The following is a 24,886-nucleotide window of genomic DNA, read 5'->3' as shown; positions in this document are numbered from 1 at the left end:
TATAGCTTTATTAACTTAATCCAATTTGTTTAATGTTATTTTTTGTCTGAATTTATTTAATTAACCCCCACTTGATAGAATGACCATTATGCCTCTAACGGTTGACTTCTCTCCGTTGCGCGACCAACGGCATATCCTACGAGATTCGGACGCAATCCGCTTGCATCACCTTCGGCGTACTTTAGCAGCGACGGAATAGGATCTCTCCGGATTTTCTTTATGGAATCCGTTAACTGTGTTCAATTATTATACATTGTGCGGTTAAAAATTATTTTTAATTTTTAATTTAAAATTAAATATAAATAATACTTAACAAAAACTGCTAGTACAATATACGAAAAATAAATAAAATTAATTAATCTTCAGATTTCCAGGATCTAGTGAGGATCTTGTCAGCAGCGACCGCTTTCCGCTTACGACTAAGCTTGCTTCTAATTTTATGAGGATGTAATACAGTGCTTATTGGTGTACTTTATTACCTTGTGGACGCAATGGAAGTGTCCATCTCGACCGTTGATGTTGTTGAAAAAGGTCCGGTGTGTGCATGTGGGGAAAGATTACGAGATGAGGCACACTGTCATGATGGAGGCCTGTTGGATAGTGAAATGACTTTTGTACCCCTGTTGGGCTATGGTATGACGAGGTTGTCCCTTGTGGTTGGGACTCTACTTACTAGGATGCTGCAGCTCCTGCCACGTGTGTAGTAAGTGGATTTGTTTGGTGTTTTGCCTGGACTTCATTTCGTGAATGGGATACAAAAGTTGACCAAAGCTAAAAACAATAACTTTATTAAGATATAAGTTGTTGACAAAATTTCTAATGCAGTTGGATGTGTGTCAATTTTGTGTAATAGCATCCAATTGCGTAGGTAATTGAGTAAGCAAACTTGTTTTTATGAGCTACGTAAGAAAAAAATTTGCTCCTGTTGAGTAGGCAAATTTTGCATCCTCTTTCGAAATAGACAATATTATTTACTTCAAAATGAATAAAAATAACTTGCATAACAATGTTTACCATCACACATTTTATATCAATAAAACATTATTGAAATGGAACGACACTTGTAATTGTATTATACAAATCCTTCTCTAAAATGAATATCCAAATGGGGCTCCACATCTCTTTTACACTAAATGCTCTCTGTAATCTTTCAATTAGATTGGACTATATTTTTGTCAAGAACAAACAAATGAATGATAATAAATAATATAATATAAGGTCATGGTTTGCATAGTTCATTAAGGCCTGGTTTGTTACTGAGATAATTCTGAAAAAAACTGGTATAAAAAAAAACTTGGAGCTTTTTTGTGCTTGGTAAACATTCAGTTTCAGCTTTTTTTCACAGTTTTGGGTGAAAAAAAAGGCCAAAAACAAGAAGCTGCAAAACCCAGCTTTGAAAAACCGGTTTTTTTCACATATGTTTTACATAAAAGTTTACCAAACACTATAATACTGCTTTTTTTTTTTCAAAAGCATTTTTACAAAAAAAGTTTACCAAACACTTTACAGCTTTATTTCACAGCCGTTTATTCTCACAGCACAGAAGAAGCTGTTTTTTTTCAAAGTACAGCAATACCAAACCAGCTTTAAGTGTCCCAATTTTTTCAAGGAAAATAAGTAGGTAACACGCCACATAAGCCCATGTTGTACAATTTTGGCTACTTTACTTGCATACATTATTAGAGATGCTCAGGCAAACGAAACTAGATGGAATATGGAAAGTTGAGATTAGCGATTCTATTTATCCTTTTAATATTGTAGTTCCCAGTGAGCTCGACTTTTAACAAAGTGATTGAAGTATGCTCACTGCTTTGCTATTAGGCATGCTTCGTTGTGATTCTTTTAGTTCTTGTAGTATACAAGGACTCATTTGGGACGGATTTATTGGTGAATATGTATTTGTAATGCCCCTTAGTTTATGAAGTGTATATCTTACATTTTCAAAATGAAGTTGGACAAAATTAAGGGTTCATTTGGTTCCAAAAACACTTAAAGTAATTCCTACAATAAGCATCAGTTATGTGTTTTTTGTAAGAAGTACTTTAATTGTTTTTCTATGATTAATTTGCATTTTTACTAAAAATTAATTTCAAAAACGCTATTTAGTCATTTAAAAGCACTTTTGAAGAATATGAACTTGTAATATATACCAAAGCATCGTATAAATTGATTATAACTCGAAGGATTGGCAAAGTTGTCACAGCCCGTCCCGGAATTATAAATTCTGAGGACGTGAAAGTACGAAAATATCCCTAAACGTGACAAGGTGTGTAAGTGTAAAGTTGGTTTTAATCTAAGTTCATAACTTTTGGTTAATTAAAATGTCTTGTGGGATAAGAACTTAGAATTAGGTTTACATTTTTTTTGTATTAAGTTTAGTTAAGGACTGAGAAGGGGCCACGTGGGATCCCCATTCCTTATTTCCCTCCCTAAAACCCGTAACTCCTTCCTCTCTCTTTTCTTCTTTCATCTCAGAAAATTTTCACTCTCTCTCTCACCCTCTCGAACACACGGGCAACCACCAAAACCACCTAAAACTAATACCAACGCCGGATTTAAAACCACCATTGCAATCCTGAGGACTCCACGATCACGTAGGTACCAGTTTAAGGTAAGTTTCACTTCGAAAACCCTAGTTTCTAAAGTTGCCGTGAATGTGTACTGTTCATGAGCTTTGAATTGGTTGTGTTTTAGGCCAAAACAAGCTCATATTGAGCTTTAGGAAGTCCCAAGGAAGCTCGGAGTGGGTTGGTTGGAAGTTTTGGACGTCGGAATACCTAGTTCGACGTTTGGCCGAGTTTTGGGAAATTTTGGAAGGTATGATCCCATGGTTTTTAATGCTTAAAACCCTTCCAACGTGATTGTACATGTTAAATGCTTCATTTTGGTGTAAAATTCGAGAAAAATGGACGAAAAACGAGTGAGAATAGTTAAATAGAAAATTTTCCCAGTTTTCCGGTGACCGGAGTCCGGCGAGAGTCCATCGGAGAAGAAGCAGGAATATTCCGTTAGTTCTAACGGAATATTCCTGACGCCGTTAACGGAACGGTTAGGTTTTAACGGAATATTCTCGGAATATTCCTGACGGCGTTAACTGACGCCGTCAGTGTGCAACGCACATGGCCGCGCGTGGGGGGCGCGTAGGTCCGTGCCATTTCAGGCGCGTGGGGGCGCGTGAAGGGTCCAAAAATTATTTTAAAAATATGGGGATGATCCTGAGTTTGTGTAGGTCACCGTGGTATATTCATATACCCAATTTGAGCATCGTATGAAGAATTAATTACCTAGTTTGGTTTAGGTGCGTTAATTGTGCGTTAAATGACGTTTTTAGTTATTTCACTTCTAGGTGGGACTTATAACGAGGACGAGCACATCCAGGGGCGTCAAGGGGGTTACGACCCGGCGACATACCAGTGAGTGGGCATTTGTTTTTATATATATACCTATATACTCGATTTCCCCAGAAATCAAAATTAAATGAAAAGTATATTGAAATGAAATGAAATATGATTTGATTGCCATGCATAGAATGTTATGAATATTATGAACTGTCGTATGATGCATATATGTAAGATGGTGCTGTGGACGCACAGGTGAGTATCAGGTGAGTATTTAATTACTGTCATGATGATGATATATATTGAGCTCATATCCTGCACCATGGTTTAGTGCTTATAGTATTCACCGCATCGCACGCTCGCCTTGGATCCAAGTAGATGCTGGTCGCACAGTCCACGCGGAGTGGGTGCGACGGGCCAGTCGTAGAGTGTTAGTGAGATTTCGACTGGTGGGTGACCTTAGATTATGTGTACAGATGATTGATGAGAAAAGCACTAGAGCGTAATATTAACCATTAAGTCGTACAGACTACATTAGGTGGTTCCGACTTATGTGCAGAAGGCCGGACAGGTCACAGAGGTGACTCCGGCAGAGTGAGAGTGATAGATTTTGAGCTCTAGGTTCAATCATTCAGGGCCATTAGAGGGCCTCCGATTGATTACTTTCTTTTACCTGATTTATATTATGTCAATGCATTCATACTAAACTGTTGAATTTGGCATGGTACATTCTTTATTGAATCTGTTATAAGATTGATGATCGAGATGGTTGAGATATATATATGCTATATACTATTTTTCTGGGAAAGTATACAGGTTTTCCAAAAAGGGGTTATAATTGTGGATTTATGAAATGATTTGGAAAAGCTTTATTTTCGCCCACTCACGTTTTCTGTTTTTCGCCCCTCCAGGTTCTAGTTGATAGTTGAGGCGTTGGTGGCCTACGAGGACTACTTCGGCGTTCTGACAGACTAAATAAATGTAGGATTCACCCGAGGGTGTTGTAAATTAGTTATGGTCCTACTTGACTGCACCTAGACGCTTATGCTCTGTTTATGTGTGTTTAGTACACTCTTATGCACATAGAATGCTAGGTTGTAAATAACTGCATTTAGTGGTTTTCGTTGACTCGTATTTTATTATTTAATCGTTTCCGCTTGCGTTTATGGTTACGTCACGCTCACGTGACGGCCAGCACGTCCTAGTCTTCGGGTTAGGGTGTGTCAGTTTGGTATCAGAACATAGGTTGCAGTCCTGTATAACTAATGAGTTCTTCTATTGATTTTTTTGATGTTTTCTGTCAGAATTATGCCGCCTCGTAGAGATCCTCGCCGTGCTGCTGAGCCTAATTTCCCCGATATAGCCCAGTTAGGGGAAGCACTGGCTCAGGCTTTTCAGGCTAGTATCCGTCCTCCTCAGAGAACACCTGTAGAAACGATGTATAATCTGAAATTGGAAACCTTTGAGGGAAATGAAGGTTATGAGGGGGCAGAAAAGTGGTTGGATCGGATTAAGCAGACCTTTCAAGTGATGCAAAGTCAGGGAAACCTGCCAGCTAATAGATGGGTGGAGACCACCACCAGGTTTTTGGGCCGTGAGCCAGCGGCGTGGTGGATAAATCAGTCGAGGCACATGGCACCTGAAAGGGCAGCCGAATGGGAGGTATTTAAGGAAAATTTTATGAAGAGATTTGTTCCTCCAGAATATATAGATCGCAAGAAACAGGAATTCACCAGGCTGAAGCAGAGAAATATGTCTGCACATGAGTACTACCGGAAGTTTACTGATTTATCCCGTTATGATTCTGATTTAGCGGGTAATCAAGCAGAAATGCTTCGTCGTTTCAAGTTGGGATCTAAGAAGAAGTACAAAACGTTTGCCAATGCACTTCCCTGTGCCGATTATCATGAGTATTTTGAGATTCTGGTCCGGATGGAAGACTCTGATAATCTTCCGGACAGTGAGGATGACGAGGATAAGGGTAATGGTCCGAAGAAAAATGATAAAGGTAAGGGTATTTCCATTCCAGGACCTCGTCAGACGCAGAATTTCAAGAAAAGTGGAATGAGTTCGAGTTCTTCCAGTGGTGGATTTAGTGCCACAGGTCCGAGGAGAGGAGGTGGTAGGTTTGGTAATGGACCTAGATTTTCTGGTCAGAGAGGCTTTGGTGGTACTGGTGGTTCGGGTCCTCCGTTATGTCGCCGTTGTAATTTCCGACATCATGGGGAATGTAGGAGACTCAGTGGTGCATGTTTTACATGTGGTCAGACAGGACATAGAGCTCTGTATTGTCCCCAGAATCAGCAGAGGCCCCAGCAGCCTGTTATGCCAATACCAGCACCGACTCAACAGAACTTTAATTCAGGCAGTTATGGCCAGGTTGGTCGTGGTGGTGCTTATCACTATCAGGGTGATGCTGCTCCTTATGCTCCGGGACAGTATCACTATTCCCATGATCCTTATTTTCAGAGTGGATATTCTCAGGATCAGGGAGGTTATACTTCATATCCGTCTATGCCAGCTAGCGGATCTCAGTGGTATCAGGGGGGTCAGCCCCAACAGAGCGGAGTTGCTGCTAGTAGTGTAGGGCCGTCTAGGCCGCCTGCCCAGACAGGTCAAGGACGTATTCATCAGGGACGAGGTAATCAGAGTGGCAGAGGTCGTGGAGGACGACAGCCAACTCATGGACGTGTTAACCACATATCGCTGCAAGATGCTCAGAACCATCCAGACTTGATTATGGGTACGTTGAATGTTCTTGGTCATTTTGCTAGAGTTTTGATTGATTGTGGTGCTACACACTCTGTGATTTCTCATACATTTGCTCAAATGACATGACCTCATCCTTTACCTCTAGGGTTTGATTTAGAGTTTGCTATGCCTAGATGGGATAAATGTTATGTTGATAGTTTTTATCCTGGGTGTCCAGTGATGGTAGATAATGTAATCATGCCTGCTAATCTTATTCCGTTAGACATCGTGGATTTTGATGTGATTTTAGGGGCGGATTGGTTGCATTATAATCGCGCCCATATAGATTGTTACGGGAAATCAGTTACTTTTCTTCGTCCTGGACTACCTAAGGTTACTTTTGTGGGTGAAAGAAGTGGGGTGAGGCATGGTGTTATTTCTACCATAAGGGCGCAGAAATTGTTATCCAAGGGTTGTCAGGGATACTTGGCACATGTGGTTTTGAATGATGTTGCTCCCAGTAGTGTGGAGGAAGTCGGAGTAGTCAGACACTATCCTGATGTATTTCCAGATGATTTGCCTGGATTGCCCCCAGATAGAGATGTGGAGTTTTCGATTGAATTGCTTCCAGGTACAAACCCTATATCATTGACTCCTTATAGAATGGCACCAGCGGAATTAAGAGAGTTGAAAATTCAATTGCAAGAATTAATTGATAAAGGTTTCATTCAGCCTAGTTCTTCACCTTGGGGAGCTCCGGTATTGTTTGTGAGAAAGAAGGATGGAACTTTGAGATTGTGTATTGATTACAGGCAATTGAATCGGGTAACGATTAAAAACCGTTATCCCTTGCCTCGTATAGATGATTTGTTTGATCAGCTCAAAGGTGCCTGTGTGTTTTCTAAGATCGATTTGAGGTCTGGGTATTATCAATTAAAGATTAAAGAGGAGGATGTTCATAAAACAACTTTTAGGACTCGTTATGGGCATTATGAGTTTTTGGTTATGCCATTTGGATTGACAAACGCTCCTGCAGCTTTCATGAGATTGATGAATGAAGTATTCCAAGAATATCTTGACAGGTTTGTTATTGTTTTTATTGATGATATCCTGGTATATTCTAAGTCGAAATCAGACCATATTCGACATCTTAACTTGGTGTTAAGGAAATTGAGGGAACACCGGTTATATGCCAAGTTTAGTAAATGTCAGTTTTGGCTGAATCAAGTAGCATTTTTGGGACATGTGGTATCAGCTCAGGGAATTCAAGTGGATCCTCAAAAGATAGCAGCAGTGGAAAGTTGGGAATAACCTCGAACGGTCACTGAGGTGCGGAGTTTTCTTGGCTTGGCAGGTTATTATAGACGGTTTGTTCAAGACTTTTCTATGATTGCCTTGCCATTAACGAAGTTAACCAGGAAGGATGTTAAGTTTGAATGGGATGAAAGTTGTGAGCAAAGTTTCCAGCAATTGAAACATTGCCTTACTCATGCACCGGTGTTAGTACTTCCTGATGATAATGGTAACTTCGAGATCTACAGTGATGCTTCTTTGAATGGTTTGGGTTGTGTTTTGATGCAGCATAGTAGAGTGATTGCCTATGCTTCTAGGCAGTTGAAGACTCATGAAAGAAACTATCCGACTCACGATCTTGAGTTGGCAGCTATTGTGTTTGCTTTGAAGATTTGGAGACATTATCTCTATGGCGAAAAATGTAAGATCTTTACCGATCATAAAAGTCTTCAGTACCTTTTCACTCAGCATGATCTTAATCTTCGTCAGAGAAGATGGTTGGAATTGTTAAGTGATTATGATTGCACGATTGAGTACCATCCGGGTCGTGCAAATGTGGTAGCTGATGCTCTGAGTAGGAAACCTCAAGGGCGACTTAATGCTTTGTATGCCAGTCGTGTTCCTCTTCTGGCAGAGTTGAGATCTACTGGAGTAAAGTTAGAATTGGAAGAGCAAAGTGAAGCTTTTCTTGCCAATTTCCAAGTCAAGCCAATTTTAATTGATAGGGTGCTTGCAGCTCAATCGTGGGATGAAGAAATTCAAGAATTGATCAGTTTAAGAAAGGAAGGGAAGAAGAAAGATCTCAAGATCCGAGGATCAGATGGTATGCTTATGCAAGAGAACAGGATGTATGTGCCTAATAATGAGGAACTGAAGAAAGAAATCTTGGATGAAGCACATTGTTCGGCTTATGCTATGCACCCAGGGGGAACTAAAATGTATCATACCATTCGACCATTTTACTATTGGCCGGGTATGAAGAGGGAAATTGCAGAGTATGTAAGTAGGTGTATTGTTTGCCAGCAAGTTAAGGCTGAAAGAAAGAAGCCGTTTGGAAGATTGCAACCACTTCCCGTTCCCCAGTGGAAATGGGAGAATATAACGATGGATTTTGTGTATAAGCTGCCTCGTACACAAAATGGTTTTGATGGCATTTGGGTGGTTGTAGATCGACTTACCAAATCAGAACATTTTATTCCAGTAAGGGAGAAGTATCCTTTAAATAAGCTGGCTAAGTTATTCATTTCGAAGGTCGTAAAGTATCATGGTGTCCCAGTGAATATCATATCTGATCGAGATCCGAGGTTTACTTCTAAGTTTTGGACAGCTTTTCAAGAAGCTTTGGGCACTAGATTGCTTTACAGTACAGCTTATCATCCACAGACAGATGGTCAGTCAGAGAGAACTATTCAGACACTCGAGGATATGTTGAGATCCTCTGTGATGCAATTTGGTGACTCTTGGCATGATCGCTTGGATTTGATGGAGTTTGCCTATAATAATAGTTTTCATTCGAGTATTGGAATGTCTCCATTTGAAGCACTTTATGGAAAAGCTTGCCGTACTCCATTATGTTGGTCAGAGGTCGGTGAAAGAATACTTGAGGGCCCAGAGATTGTGGATGAGACTACTCAGAATATTCAGGTGATTAAGACTAACCTGAAAACGACCCAGGATAGACAAAAGAGCCTAGCGGATCGACATACCACGGATAGAATGTATAATGTGGGCGACTATGTATTTCTGAAATTATCGCCTTGGAGAGGGGTGGTTCGCTTTGGAAAGAAAGGAAAGCTAAGTCCCAGGTACATTGTACCTTATGAGATCACTGAGAGGATTGGTGAAGTTGCCTATAGGTTGGAGCTGCCTCCAGAGTTGTCTAAGGTACATAATGTGTTCCATGTCTCGATGCTTCGGCATTATGTTTCAGATCCTTCAAATGTGATTCCTCCTCAACCTTTGGAAATTAATCCGGATTTGACGTATGATGAGGAACCAGTGACTATACTGGATTGGAAAGATAAGACTCTAAGGAATAAGACAGTGAGCTTGGTAAAAGTATTGTGGAGAAACCATACAGCGGAAGAAGCTACATGGGAGACAGAAGAACGGATGAGAGATATGTATCCGAGGCTATTTTATGAGTTTTGATACTGGTTGGTGACTGGAATTTCGGGGACGAAATTCTATAAGGAGGGGAGATTGTCACAGCCCGTCCCAGAATTATAAATTCCGAGGACGTGAAAGTACGAAAATATCCCTAAACGTGACAAGGTGTGTAAGTGTAAAGTTGGTTTTAATCTAAGTTCATAACTTTTGGTTAATTAAAATGTCTTGTGGGATAAGAACTTAGAATTAGGTTTACATTTTTTTTGTATTAAGTTTAGTTAAGGACTGAGAAGGGGCCACGTGGGATCCCCATTCCTTATTTCCCTCCCTAAAACCCGTAACTCCTTCCTCTCTCTTTTCTTCTTTCATCTCAGAAAACTTTCACTCTCTCTCTCACCCTCTCGAACACACGGGCAACCACCAAAACCACCTAAAACTAATACCAACGCCGGATTTAAAACCACCATTGCAATCCTGAGGACTCCACGATCACGTAGGTACCAGTTTAAGGTAAGTTTCACTTCGAAAACCCTAGTTTCTAAAGTTGCCGTGAATGTGTACTGTTCATGAGCTTTGAATTGGTTGTGTTTTAGGCCAAAACAAGCTCATATTGAGCTTTAGGAAGTCCCAAGGAAGCTCGGAGTGGGTTGGTTGGAAGTTTTGGATGTCGGAATACCTAGTTCGACGTTTGGCCGAGTTTTGGGAAATTTTGGAAGGTATGATCCCGTGGTTTTTAATGCTTAAAACCCTTCCAACGTGATTGTACATGTTAAATGCTTCATTTTGGTGTAAAATTCGAGAAAAATGGACGAAAAACGAGTGAGAATAGTTAAATAGAAAATTTTCCCAGTTTTCCGGTGACCGGAGTCCGGCGAGAGTCCATCGGAGAAGAAGCAGGAATATTCCGTTAGTTCTAACGGAATATTCCTGACGCCGTTAACGGAACGGTTAGGTTTTAACGGAATATTCTCGGAATATTCCTGACGGCGTTAACTGACGCCGTCAGTGTGCAACGCACATGGCCGCGCGTGGGGGGCGCGTAGGTCCGTGCCATTTCAGGCGCGTGGGGGCGCGTGAAGGGTCCAAAAATTATTTTAAAAATATGGGGATGATCCTGAGTTTGTGTAGGTCACCGTGGTATATTCATATACCCAATTTGAGCATCGTATGAAGAATTAATTACCTAGTTTGGTTTAGGTGCGTTAATTGTGCGTTAAATGACGTTTTTAGTTATTTCACTTCTAGGTGGGACTTATAACGAGGACGAGCACATCCAGGGGCGTCAAGGGGGTTACGACCCGGCAACATACCAGTGAGTGGGCATTTGTTTTTATATATATACCTATATACTCGATTTCCCCAGAAATCAAAATTAAATGAAAAGTATATTGAAATGAAATGAAATATGATTTGATTGCCATGCATAGAATGTTATGAATATTATGAACTGTCGTATGATGCATATATGTAAGATGGTGTTGTGGACGCACAGGTGAGTATCAGGTGAGTATTTAATTACTGTCATGATGATGATATATATTGAGCTCATATCCTGCACCATGGTTTAGTGCTTATAGTATTCACCGCATCGCACGCTCGCCTTGGATCCAAGTAGATGCTGGTCGCACAGTCCACGCGGAGTGGGTGCGACGGGCCAGTCGTAGAGTGTTAATGAGATTTCGACTGGTGGGTGACCTTAGATTATGTGTACAGATGATTGATGAGAAAAGCACTAGAGCGTAATATTAACCATTAAGTCGTACAGACTACATTAGGTGGTTCCGACTTATGTGCAGAAGGCCGGACAGGTCACAGAGGTGACTCCGGCAGAGTGAGAGTGATAGATTTTGAGCTCTAGGTTCAATCATTCAGGGCCATTAGAGGGCCTCCGATTGATTACTTTCTTTTACCTGATTTATATTATGTCAATGCATTCATACTAAACTGTTGAATTTGGCATGGTACATTCTTTATTGAATCTGTTATAAGATTGATGATCGAGATGGTTGAGATATATATATGCTATATACTATTTTTCTGGGAAAGTATACAGGTTTTCCAAAAAGGGGTTATAATTGTGGATTTATGAAATGATTTGGAAAAGTTTTATTTTCGCCCACTCACGTTTTCTGTTTTTCGCCCCTCCAGGTTCTAGTTGATAGTTGAGGCGTTGGTGGCCTACGAGGACTACTTCGGCGTTCTGACAGACTAAATAAATGTAGGATTCACCCGAGGGTGTTGTAAATTAGTTATGGTCCTACTTGACTGCACCTAGACGCTTATGCTCTGTTTATGTGTGTTTAGTACACTCTTATGCACATAGAATGCTAGGTTGTAAATAACTGCATTTAGTGGTTTTCGTTGACTCGTATTTTATTATTTAATCGTTTCCGCTTGCGTTTATGGTTACGTCACGCTCACGTGACGGCCAGCACGTCCTAGTCTTCGGGTTAGGGTGTGTCAAAAGTTGCCTGAAAAATGGGGAGCTACTATTTGCACTTTTATTTCCGAATTTATTTGAAATTTTAAAAAGCCATTTTGCACGAATTTTTAGTATAAATAATAAATAAAGAAAGAGAATAGGATAACATTGACACACACACACACCATCCAAAATTTGTGTACATTAATTTGACGAGATAGAGCTCAAGATTGATCATTCGAATTATATAAATTACTAATTCTATCTTTAGTGTGAAGTCGTACTATAAAAGAAGTCATATATAAACATCTTATGCCCCATTTGATTCACTTTGTGATTTTTCGTTTTATTTTTGCGTTAGAGATTAAGGAGAAATGAAGGATATAGAAGAATGAAGGGACAAACATAGAAGAATTATACAAAGAAAGGTACAAAATAGAAACCAAAAACGATATTTTCACTTTCAAAATTTTGTTTTTATTCATTCGATTTATATAAATTACTAATTCTATCTTTAGTGTGAAGTCGTACTATAAAAGAAGTCATATATAAACATCTTATGCTCCATTTGATTCACTTTGTGATTTTTCGTTTTATTTTTGCGTTAGAGATTAAAGAGAAATGAAGGATATAGAAGAATAACTCCGCCTATGTCTTACATGGCCGGTCCCAAGCCCGGATAAAGGAGGAGGGGGAGGGCGTCAGGTAGTCGACAGCCGGCACTCCATGATCACGTCGAATCCTTATGAAAATGAATCCAGAACAAAATTGCGCTAAAGCTAGGGCGTCACCCGTAAGTGGCGCGCTGTGTGGCCCGAGCACAGTGATAAGTGAGCAAGGGTCGCTGTATCTCCATCGGCACCCGGATGCAGTGTTAAATGAGCAAGGGGGCCATAGAAACTTCTTTTCGAACGACTCCACTCAAAGTTATTTGGGAGCATATCCTCCTATCAACTTTACCCGGGACACACAAAAGAAGTACTTTGATCCTATTAGACGGGGGAGGGTGAAGAAGCTAGGACAGAAGGGTAGAGTTCAAGAGAGCAAAATGCGTTTAGGAACGTAGAATATAGGAACCTTAACGGGAAAATCTATGGAAGTAGTGGAAGTTATGGTGAGGAGAATGATAAATATTATGTGCCTACAAGAAACTAAGTGGGTTGGTAGTAAGGCAAAGGATCTAGAAAACTCAGGGTTTAAACTTTGGTATTCGGGCACAAATAGAACGAGAAACGGTGTTGGCATCATCGTGGACAAGACCTTGGTACAAGATGTTGTAGATGTCAAGAGGGTAGGAGATAGAATTATGGCAATCAAGATTGTAATAGGACAAGAACATCAATGTGATTAGTGCGTACGCACCTCAAGTAGGGTTGGATACGAGTTCGAAGGAGAAATTTTGGGAAGATCTTGGAGACTTGGTGCAAGGAATTGCTCAGACGGAGAAGTTATTTATAGGAGGAGATTTAAATGGACACGTGGGCAGGGAGACAGGTAACTATGGAGGTTTTCATGGTGGCCATGGTTTTGGGGAGAGAAACGAGGATGGGGAAGCTATCTTGGATTTTGCAATGGCATATGATCTCTTCTTAGCCAACACCTTCTTTAAGAAGAGAGAAGAACATGTGATCACCTACAAGAGTGGGTCGTCAAAAACACAAATAGATTTTCTTCTAATGAGGAAAGGGGATCGTATAACTTGTAAGGATTGCAAAGTTATACCAGGAGAGAGCGTGGCTAATCAACATCGCTTGTTGGTGATGGATGTACATATCAAAAGAGTAAGACAAAAGAACAAGACTTGGAAGTGCCCAAGGACTAGATGGTGGAATCTAAAAGAAGAAAAACAAGTCATTTTCAAAGAGAAGGTAATCACCCAATGTGTGTGGGATAGAGAGGGGGAAGCTAGCCAAATGTGGGATTCCATGGCTAGTTGTATCCGAAAAGTAGCAAAAGAGGTATTAGGAGAGTCCAAGGGCTTTGCCCCACACCAAAAGGAATCTTGGTGGTGGAATGAGGAGGTACAAACAAAGGTGAAGGCTAAGAAGGAATGTTGTAAAGCCTTATACAAGGAGAGGACCGATGAAAATGGTGAAAAGTATAGAAAAGCGAAGCAAGAGGCGAAGAAAGCTGTCAGAGAAGCTAAGTTAGCGGCTTACGACGATATGTATAAACGACTAGATACCAAAGAACGAGAGTTGGATATCTATAAACTATCTAGAGTAAGGGAAAAGAAGACAAGGGACCTGAACCAAGTGAGGTGCATCAAGGATGAGGATGGAAAGGTTCTTGCTACAGAGAACGCGGTTAAAGACAGATGGAGAGGTTATTTTCATAATCTTTTCAATGAAGGACATGAAATGAGTGATTCTTTAGGGGAGTTGAGTAACTCAGAAGAGTGTAGAAACTACTCTTTTTATCGTCGAATACGGAAGGAAGAAGTGGTTGTAGCTTTGAAGAAGATGAAGCATAAAAAAGCAATAGGCCCAGACAATATACCAATCGAAGTGTGGAAACTTTTGGGAGAGACAGGTATAACATGGCTCACTGACCTTTTCAATAGGATTTTGAAAACGAAGAGGATGCCAAATGAGTGGCGAACGAGCACTTTGGTGCCTATTTACAAGAATAAGGGCGACGTACAAAATTGCATGAACTATAGGGGGATTAAGCTAATGAGTCATACAATGAAGCTCTGGGAGAGAGTCATTGAGCATAGATTGAGGCAAGAGACACGGGTTTCGGACAACCAATTCGGGTTCATGCCAGGGCGCTCAACCATGGAGGCAATCTATCTCTTACGAAGATTGATGGAAAGATATAGAGATGGGAAAAAGGATTTACACATGGTCTTTATAGATTTGGAAAAAGCGTATGATAGGGTCCCAAGAGACATTCTTTGGAGGATTTTAGAGAAGAAAGGAGTACGAGTAGCATATATCCAAGCTATAAAGGATATGTATGAAGGAGCAAAGACTGCCGTAAGAACTCATGAAGGACAAACTGAAAGCTTTCCCATAACTGTAGGATTACATCAAGGCTCATCCTTAAGTCCATACCTTTTTGCGTTGGTAATGGATGAGTTAACAGGACATATTCAAGATGATATTCCTTGGTGTATGCTTTTCGCAGACGATATAGTGTTGATAGATGAAACTCAAGAAGGAGTAAATGCAAAGCTTAACCTTTGGAGAGAAGTGTTGGAATCTAAAGGTCTTCGCCTAAGCCGATCAAAGACAGAATATATGGAGTGCAAGTTCAGTGCAAATGGAGGCCAAAACGAGTTAGGGGTGAGGATCGGAGATCAAGAAATACCAAAGAGCGACCGTTTTCGTTACCTAGGATCTATCTTGCAAAAGAACGGAGAATTAGATGGAGATCTCAACCATAGAATACAAGCTGGATGGATGAAGTGGAAGAGTGCATCCGGCGTGTTGTGTGACCGTCGTATGCCACTGAAGCTCAAGGGAAAATTTTATAGGACGGCAATACGGCCGACGATGCTGTATGGCACAGAATGTTGGGCGGTGAAACATCAACACGTACACAAAATGGGTGTAGCGGAGATGAGGATGCTTCGTTGGATGTGTGGGCACACGAGAAAGGATAAGATTAGGAATGAGGATATTCGGGGTAAAGTAGGAGTAGCCGAAATTGAAGGAAAGATGAGAGAAAATAGGTTACGGTGGTTTGGACATGTGCAAAGAAGGCCTACTGACGCTCCGATTAGAAGATGCGACTATGAGACAGAGGTTCAGGGCCGAAGGGGTAGAGGAAGACCTAGGAAAACTTTGGAAGAGACTCTAAGAAAAGACTTAGAGTACTTGGATCTAACGAAGGACATGACACAGGATCGAGCACAATGGCGTTCTAAGATTCATATAGCCGATCCCACTCAATGACTTGGATTTTCCAAGTCTCCAACCGAGAAGTTTTCCTCACTCGGGAAATTAAGGGAACACTACCCCAACCTACATGCTCTACTCAGAAAGCTTCAACATACAAGCTTCAACAAAAGAAAATTCAAAGAACTTAGCGAAGAAGGCTTTGGTGTATTTAACACAATACGTTGAAATGAAGGAAAGCTTATTTATTGATATCCCCGATAAGCTACAAATATGTACATATACATGAGTCAAAATAAACACACAAGAGGGAGCCTTCACAAAGGTTGCTTAGGAGAAGTCTCAGCAGTCGGTAGAGCCCCAAAAAGAGAAGGCACCGGAGGGGTATCATTTGGAGCCTCAGTACTGGACAGAACCCTAGAAGGAGGAGGCATCAGAGGTTGATCATTCGGAGCTTCATTACGCGGTACAGCCCCAGAAGACGAAGGCAATAAATGCCTTTGGAACAAACCCACAAATCTCTGATGATCAAGTAAAACCTGACCATCAGTTTCCTTCATCTGGTCAAGCTTCCTCTTCATGTTTGTAGCATAGTCATGTGCGAGCCGGTGCAACTGTTTATTCTCATGTTTGAGCCCTCTAATCTCCTGTTTGAGACTCATCACTTCAGCCGCCAATGATTCAACTTGGCGGGTTCGAGCAAATAGGCGTTGGGCCATATTAGACACAGAACCTGCACACTGAACACTGAGAGCCAGCGAATCCTTAACAGCTAACTCATCAGACCGTTTGGAAAGTAGTCTGTTATCTTTGGGAGTGAGAAGGTTCCTGGCCACCACCGCAGCGGTCATATCATTCTTCATCACGGAATCCCCAACGGTAAGAGGACCAGTAGGGGAGACGAAGGATGGGCGCCATATGTTGTCTGGAGAAGGCGAGGCTGCCTCTTCAACAAGGTTCAAGTCAAAACGACGGTCGGAGGGGCCAGAAATTTTCAAAGGTGTTGAAGAGAGAAGAGGTCGGACAAATCAATATCTTAGAAGTGCAAGAATGAAGCTTCTACTGGTGGAGATTCAAGTGTGCTTTGGAACTTAATGTCAGCCCCTATAAAAATCTGCACTCGACGGAGCTTCAGAAATCGAAGAGGCGTCTGCTCAGAAATCGAAGAGGCGTTTGCTTTCTCAAAAGCTGGGCTGCTTAGAGATCACGAAGGTTGATCTCAGAAATCGAAGAGGCGTTTGCTTTCTCAAAAGCTGGGCTGCTCAAAGACCACGAAGGCCGATCTCAGAAATCGAAGAGGCGCTCGCTTTCTCAAAAGCTGGGCTCCCCAGAGACCACGAGGGCCGATCTCAGAAATCGAAAAGGCACCTACTTTTCCAGCCTTGTCAGCACCTGTCACACGCACACTCAGCTTTGCGGAAATTATGGGCATTCTGTCGAAGACTTCTGGGGAAGTAGAAAACACATGAATCTTACTGTTCAATCACTCACTTCCCACACGCAACAATAGCTCATGGGTACCACAGATAACTTTGCCAAAGTTCTCTGCCAAAGTTGAGCACGTAAAGCTTGCAGCTCCCACTACATCGCTCTGACCAAGGAGGGTAAAAGAATAGCAAAGAAACAGCACTAACAAAGTTTAGACCCATAAATTTTGAAGGTCTAGCTACCATATTATTACCCACAAGGGTAAAGGAACAGTACTACTGCTGGATAATTGGAAAGTCCCTGTGTGTCAACCTCTGTGCTTCGTGGCAAGGTAGGCTAGCAAACATGCCCAACCTTTACTTACATTCGAGAAAACACTCCCAATAAGATTGCTTGCTCCAAAATCGAAGAGGCACCGTCCTCCGAATCTCGAGAGCCAGACTCCCAACATGACTACTTTCTTAAAAATCGAAGAGAAGGTAAAGGAACAGTACCATTGCTGGATAATTGGAAAGTCCCTGTGTGTCAACCTCTGTGCTTCGTGGCAAGGTAGACTAGCAAACATGCCCAACCTTTACTCACATTCGAGAAAACACTCCCAACAAGATTGCTTGCTCCAAAATCGAAGAGGCACCGCCCTCCGAATCTCGAGAGCCAGACTCCCAACATGATTACTTTCTCAAAAATCGAAGAGACACTGCTCCCCGAATCTTCGAGAGCCAGACCCCAGCATGATTGCTTTCTCAAAAATCGATGAGGCATCGTTCTCCGAATCAATCGAAGAGGCGTTCGCTTTCTCAAAAGCTGGGCTGCTCAGAGACCACGAGGGCCGATCTCAGAAATCGAAGAGGCACCTACTTTTCTAGCCTTGTCAGCACCTGTTACACGCACACTCAGCTTTGCAGAAATTATAGGCATTCTGGCGAAGACTTCTGGTAAAGTAGAAAGCACATGAATCTTACTGTTCAATCACCCACTTCCCACACGCAACAATAGCTCATGGGTACCACAGATAACTTTGCCAAAGTTCTCTGCCAAAGTTGAGCACGTGAAGCTTGCATCTCCCACTACATCGCTCTGACCAAGAAAGGTAAAAGAATAGCAAAGAAACAGCACTAACAAAGTTTAGACACATAAATTTTGAAGGTCTAGCTACCATATTATTACCCACATGGGTAAAGGAACAGTACCACTGCTGGATAATTGGAAAGTCCCTGTGTGTCAACCTCTGTGCTTCGTGGCAAGGTAGACTAGCAAACATGCCCAACCTTTACTCACATTCGAGAAAACACTCCCAACAAGATTGCTTGCTCCAAAATCGAAGAGGCACCGTCCTCCGAATCTCGAGAGCCAGACTCCCAACATGACTACTTTCTCAAAAGCGAAGAGAGGGTAAAGGAACAGTACCATTGCTGGATAATTGGAATGGGGAATCATTTACACGAAGAAATGCTTATGCAACAAAAAGGTTCTTCTTGTACTTGATGATGTGGATCAAATAAAGCAGCTACAAGCACTAGCTGGAAAGGAAGATTGGTTTGGCATGGGAAGTAGAATTATCATTACAACTAGAAATGAACGTCTGCTGGTCGAGCATGACATAACATTATGTCATAATGTCAAGGTGTTAAAGGATGTCGAAGCACTAAAGCTCTTCAAATTATTTCATTAATCATGCTGGAGGCCTTCCATTAGCTCTTCAAATTTTGGGGTCGGCTTTGTTTAAGAGAGGGCTAGATGCTTGGCGTAGTGATCGGCATAATTTGTTAAAAATTCCAAAGCTAGAAATTTTCGATCAACTTAAAATAAGTTATGATGGACTAGAAGAGATGTAAAAGGGCATTTTTCTCGATGTTGCATGTTTCCACAAAGGGAAGAACACAAAGCAAGTAATTGAAATACTAGATAATTCTAATTCTTTTGGAGTTTCTAGTCGTATTGTGATAGATGTTCTAAGTGAGAAGTCTCTCCTCTGTCAAGATCACAACAATTGCATATGGATGCATGATTTGATACAAGAAATGGCATGGAAAATTGTTGGTGACGAGTCTAAAGAGCCTACTCTACGTAGTAGGTTGTGGCTTTACGAGGACATTATACATGTATTCACAACCAAACATGCCCAACCTTTACTCACATTCGAGACAACACTCCAAACAGGATTGCTTGCTCCAAAATCGAAGAGGCACCGCCCTCCGAATCTCGAGAGCCAGACTCCCAACATGATTACTTCCTCAAAAATCGAAGAGACACTGCTCTCCGAATCTCGAGAGCCAGACCCCCAGCATGATTGCTTTCTCAAAAAGCGAAGAGGCATCGTTCTCCGAATCTCGAGAGCCAGATACCACAGACCACTTTTTCAAAGTGCTCTGACAGAGTTAAAACATGTGAAACTGGCAGCTCCCACTACCGTGCTATGACCAAGTAGGGTAAAGGAATAGCATTACTACTTGTTGTTAGGGAGACTCCTATATATGTCGACCTCTATCCCCAACGGACAGGCAGACCTGCAAAAATGCTCAACCCTTCATCATATCTGAGAGGGCACTCCCAACGAAGCCTTTCGAAATATTCAGCTTTCTTTCCCCCCGATAATACCTCTGCAAACAAGCTATACTAGAGCAAGAATATCTCATATCATCAAGGTTAAAAGCAAGAGTATCCCATATCATGCTTTTTCCCTGTCTTTTCCTTTGGCCTTGTTTTTACCTGCAAGACAAGGAGAAAGAGAGCAATCAGTCAGCACTTGGAATCAAGCTTCCAGCCAGGAACTGACTGCCTGGAACCCCTTACCTGATTACTTACCTGGCATTGCTCTCGAGTACTCATCTTCAACATCTTATGTTTCCAGGGAAGATTCCGCATCTGCTTGAGGAACAGATAGGGCAAGTGCGAAGGATACAAGGAAGCATGTGGAGACAAGCGTAACAGCACATGTGCCGATACATCCATTACTCTGTCAAAAGCAAAAGTATCCCATATCAGCAGGGTGGAACGTACTCTAGATTTGATGGACTTGTTTTGACCCTCAAATTCTTCAGTCGGCCTTGTACTCTGGAGGAAACCAGAAAACCCTCCAGCTCAGTTCAAGAATAAGCCTGTGGAAAGTTACTTCTTCAAAAGCAAAAGTATCTCATATCATCTCTTTTCATTTTTCTTCTCTTTATCCTTCATGCTGCTGCAAGATGGGGAGAAGGTGAACAATCAGTCGGAGCTCTGATTGCTTACCTTGTCTGTCACCTCTTTCAGCAGACCCCCTAGCTCGGCGACTTGGGGGACTCCTACTACATGGTTTGTATCGCGCTTGACCAAGCCTGAAACTACAAGTAAGCTTCAAGTGAAATTGATACATTACCTTGTGCATCTCCACCAGTTAAAGATACCACCCCTGGATGGAGGAAGAGTACTTCCAGAGAAGATGCCACATCTACCTATGAGACAGATAAGGCAAGTCAAGACGACACCACACTCCGATACTTAGAAGTTTCGTGATTACGAGATCATTCTCCCACAATATTTCCTAATGTCATTTGTACTAAATCATTCACTTGTACTCACTAAAGGAGAGCTTGAACCTATGTACTTGTGTAAACCCTTCACAATTAATGAGAACTCTTCTATTCCGTGGACGTAGCCAATCTGGGTGAACCACGTACATCTTGTGTTTGCTTTCCTATCTCTATCCATTTATATACTTATCCACACTAATGACCGGAGCAATCTAGCGAAGATCACACAAAGCGACCGTTTTCGCTACCTAGGATCTATCTTGCAAGAGAACGGAGAATTAGATGGAGATCTCAACCATAGAATACGAGCTGGATGGATGAAGTGTAAGAGTGCATCCGGCGTGTTGTGTGACCGTCGTAGGCCACTGAAGCTCAAGGGAAAATTTTATAGGACGGCAATAAGGCCAGCGATGTATGGCACAGAATGCTGGGCGGTGAAGCATCAACACATACACAAAATGGGTGTAGCGGAGATGAGGATGCTTCGTGGGATGTGTGGGCACACGAGAAAGGATAAGATTGGGAATGAGGATATCCGAGGTAAAGTAGGAGTAGCCGAAATTGTAGGAAAGATGAGAGAAAATCGGCTCCAGTGATTTGGACATGTGCAAAGAAGGCCGACTGACGCTCCGGTTCGAAGATGTGACTACGGGACAGAGGTTCAGGGCCGAAGGGGTAGAGGAAGACCTAGGAAAACTTTGGAAGAGACTCTAAGAAAAGACTTAGAGTACTTGGATCTAACGGAGGACATGACACAAAACCGAGCGCAATGGTGTTCTAGGATTCATATAGCCGACCCCACTTAGTGGGAAAAGGCTTTGTTGTTGTTGTTTGTTGTTGAAGGATATAGAAGAATGAAGGGACAAACATAGAAGAATTATACAAAGAAAGGTACAAAATAGAAACCAAAAACGATATTTTCACTTTCAAAATTTTGTTTTTATTCATTCTTCTTTATTTCTTCCCCTCCCTTCCACCATTTTATTAATCATTTATTTCATCCATATACTTCCTTGGTAATGTCATAGATAGATTCAACTTGAAAGACAAGTTTTCTTTTGTTCCTTATATTTCAAGCACAAAAAATAAAAATAAAAATAAAAAACTAAAAACTAAATGTTTATCAAAGGACCCCTAGCATTTGACAAACATATTTCGTCTAATACCCAAATTTAATTTCTAAGTTGTAGCAAAATGTACGTACGTGAGTTAAAAGGTCATAAAATTTTGAAAGTTTAATTTCTAAGTTGTAGTAAAATATACTCAATACTACGGTCTAATAATATTCCTCTTCACTTAGAAGTGAGAGGTCTTATGTCACATCCCAGTCTCAACTCCGTCGTAGCACGATATTGTCCGCTTTGAGCTTACCATTCCCTCACGGATTTGTTTCTGGAAACTCAGACGAGAACTTCCTAGTGGATCACCCATCTTAGGATTGCTCTCGCCTGAACTCACTTAACTTCGGAGTTTCGATGGAATCCGAAGTCAATGAATTCCCAAAAGGCCTCGTGCTATAAGGAGGGGAACATGTACATGTAAGGCACATCACCCCCTCTCCGTTGGTCAATGTGGTATGTTACATCTTAGGTTCGAATCTCGTGGATAGTGAATTCAATACAAAATTAGGTTGCCTATTGATGTAATAAAAAAAAATAGTGCAAAATCTACAAGGTCATAAATAGATTTTTAGTATTAAGATTGGGTTGATAAATATTTTATGTTTTAGAAGAGGTCAATACAGATTTGTATTGCCTAGTTGAAGATGATAATTGGTTTTATTGATCTATGCTAAAAATGAATTAAAAATTGACATAATATATGAAATTATTTATTTATTGACCTAAATTTTCTGAAAATTATTAATACAACAAATTTATTTTTGCTAAGGATGGTGATGTTTTGGAATAAGTGGTGCATTAAATAGGTTATGTTTTTAATATTAAAAATATTGATTGGTTGAATGCATATGCCAACCCAAAGAAAATAATAAAGAAAAGTTTGTGTGTATCATATCCAGCGGCGCTCCAGGTTTTGATTAGTAAATCAGTGGCGGGAGCCTCATAGAATTATATAATAAATAATGTTGCAAATATGTTTTTAAGGAAAAATAATGAAAATGATTTGAAAATTTTGATTTTAACTATAATGACAAAATAAAAAGTAAAATAAATAGTACCATGATTGACTTTTTAATGTAAAAATGTGATTTTTCGTTAAAATGAACAGTACCGAAAACTTTTCGTTAAAATTCTCTTATTTTTAATTATGTTTACAATAATGTTATATGACACTTCAAGTTTTCTATAGGCAAGTTGGACCCAGTTCTATTATGAATTTCTTTTATCATGATTTGTGTGACATGATCCAGATAAAAAAAATCTTCCATGATTATACATGCTACTTATTGATACAATCATACAACACTAATTTCCAATTAAAGCATTCATGCATGGAGCATGCCTGCATGTGAAGTGCTAATATATGATACCAGAAAAATGTTTATATATATATATATATATATATATATATATATATATATATATATATATATATATATATATATAAATTAATACCATTTGCGAGCTGCTTTGCATCATCTACAAGATCTTATTATAGGAATAGTTGCTATGTAAAGTAATTATTCTGTTCAAGAAAGTTACACATGACAATTTATAATTAGACCTGGTTTGGGAGTGAGGTGCTTAAAAAAAAAGCACCCATGAAAAAAAGCTGTAAGGGTTTTAGGTGTTTGGTAAACTGAAAAAAAAAAGGGCTTATTTTGGAAGCTGCTGTGAGAATAAGCTGAAATCAAAGGAAAAAGCTGAAGCTGCTATTTGCAGCTTTGGAAAATTGGCTTTTTTTCAAAGCACACGGAGCTACAGTGCTCCTTTAATGAAAAGACCCACTATCAGACTGCTTTTTTTTCCAAAAGCACTTTTACAAAAAAGTTTACCAAACACTCTGCTGCTTTATTTCACCGCAGCTTATTCTCACAGCACAGCCGCTTATTCTCACAACAGTTTTTTTTCAAAGTACAGCAATACCAAACCAGCCCTTAGAAATGTTTAATTTCTTAATTATCATTTAAAAGTCATCTCTAATAAAAATTTCATTCAAATAAAAGATTATTTAGTCATCTACACATTATAAATGAATGGTTATCAATTATCATCAATATGTTACTTTGTTCTTACACCGGCAATTTGCTTTACACATTTAGAAGCATGAATGATATTCAATTCGACTGATTTTTTAAGTCATTGATCTTTAAATGAAAACTAATAAATTAAACGATTGTAAAATTTATAGAACAAATATATGTTAGTAAGATATGTCTTTCCCACATAGGGATATACAGGTTATATGAACACCAGGACAACAAAAAACAAAGAGCTTGTGCATGCACTGTTTCAGTGGAATGTCGCATGGGTGTTGCCGGCCCTTCAAGTAACAAAAAATATTGTTTTCATATATGTATAAACGAGGGTGATGAAAAATCAGACGAGTTAAACTACTTATAAGACTTGATCATCATACAACAAAAATAGTTATATTCCACTCACCGCAATTAGCAAGAACCGAAAGCATGTGATGCTTTTACCTTTTTTTTTTTTTTTTTTTTGGTTTCATAAAACACAAAAATAGTTATATTCCACTCACTGCAATTAGCAAGAACCAAAAGCATGTAATGCTTTTACCTTCTTTTTTTTTTTTTTCCTCAAAAACACACACACATATATCATATATTTATGAGAACTTTAACGAAAAGCTCTTGGTGCTGTTCATTTTAACGAAAATCATATTTTTACATTAAAAAGTCAATCCTGAAACTATTTACTTTACCCTTTATTTTATTTTTATCGTTAAACTCAAAGTTTTCAACATTTTTCATTAGTTTTCCTTATATTTATATATACAACTGCGCAAATTGCAAGTCCAAAATGATAAGAACGAATCTCACTGTCATATATGGGCATAAAAATCCCCCCCCCCTAGTTATGTCGTAAAAAACCATAAAACAAAGGGTCTGTATATTCTAATAATATAACACTGTGGTCATCTTCGTAATCATGTACATTATATGTATATTTAATTTAAGGATAATGTTTGTGTCCCCCATGGGAATTTACTTGTTCCCTCACTTATAATGAATCTTTACTATCTGAATATTATAATTTGGACAATTCATTCTCTTTATCATCATCTAAAGATCATATTTGTAAAAAAAATTCAATTTGAAGATCATTT

The 24,886-nt window shown here is 40.1% G+C and overlaps 2 long non-coding RNA genes across 2 annotated transcripts; both read left to right on the top strand.

The window, feature by feature from the left end:
* The first annotated feature begins 3,233 nt into the window (after positions 1 to 3,233).
* Positions 3,234 to 4,459, top strand: LOC126623194 (uncharacterized). The gene is made up of 2 exons (XR_007623691.1): positions 3,234 to 3,413; positions 4,250 to 4,459. It is a non-coding gene; the product is annotated as an uncharacterized LOC126623194 (long non-coding RNA).
* Positions 4,460 to 10,586: 6,127 nt separating this feature from the next.
* On the top strand, positions 10,587 to 11,789 carry LOC126623195 (uncharacterized). The gene is made up of 2 exons (XR_007623692.1): positions 10,587 to 10,743; positions 11,580 to 11,789. It is a non-coding gene; the product is annotated as an uncharacterized LOC126623195 (long non-coding RNA).
* The last annotated feature ends 13,097 nt before the right edge of the window (positions 11,790 to 24,886 follow it).

The sequence above is a fragment of the Malus sylvestris genome, chromosome 5, assembly GCF_916048215.2.
Source record: "Malus sylvestris chromosome 5, drMalSylv7.2, whole genome shotgun sequence".
NCBI classification, from domain to species: Eukaryota; Viridiplantae; Streptophyta; class Magnoliopsida; order Rosales; family Rosaceae; genus Malus; species Malus sylvestris.
The sequence above is the reverse complement of the archived record's forward strand: the minus strand, read 5'-3'. Positions and strand labels throughout refer to the sequence as shown.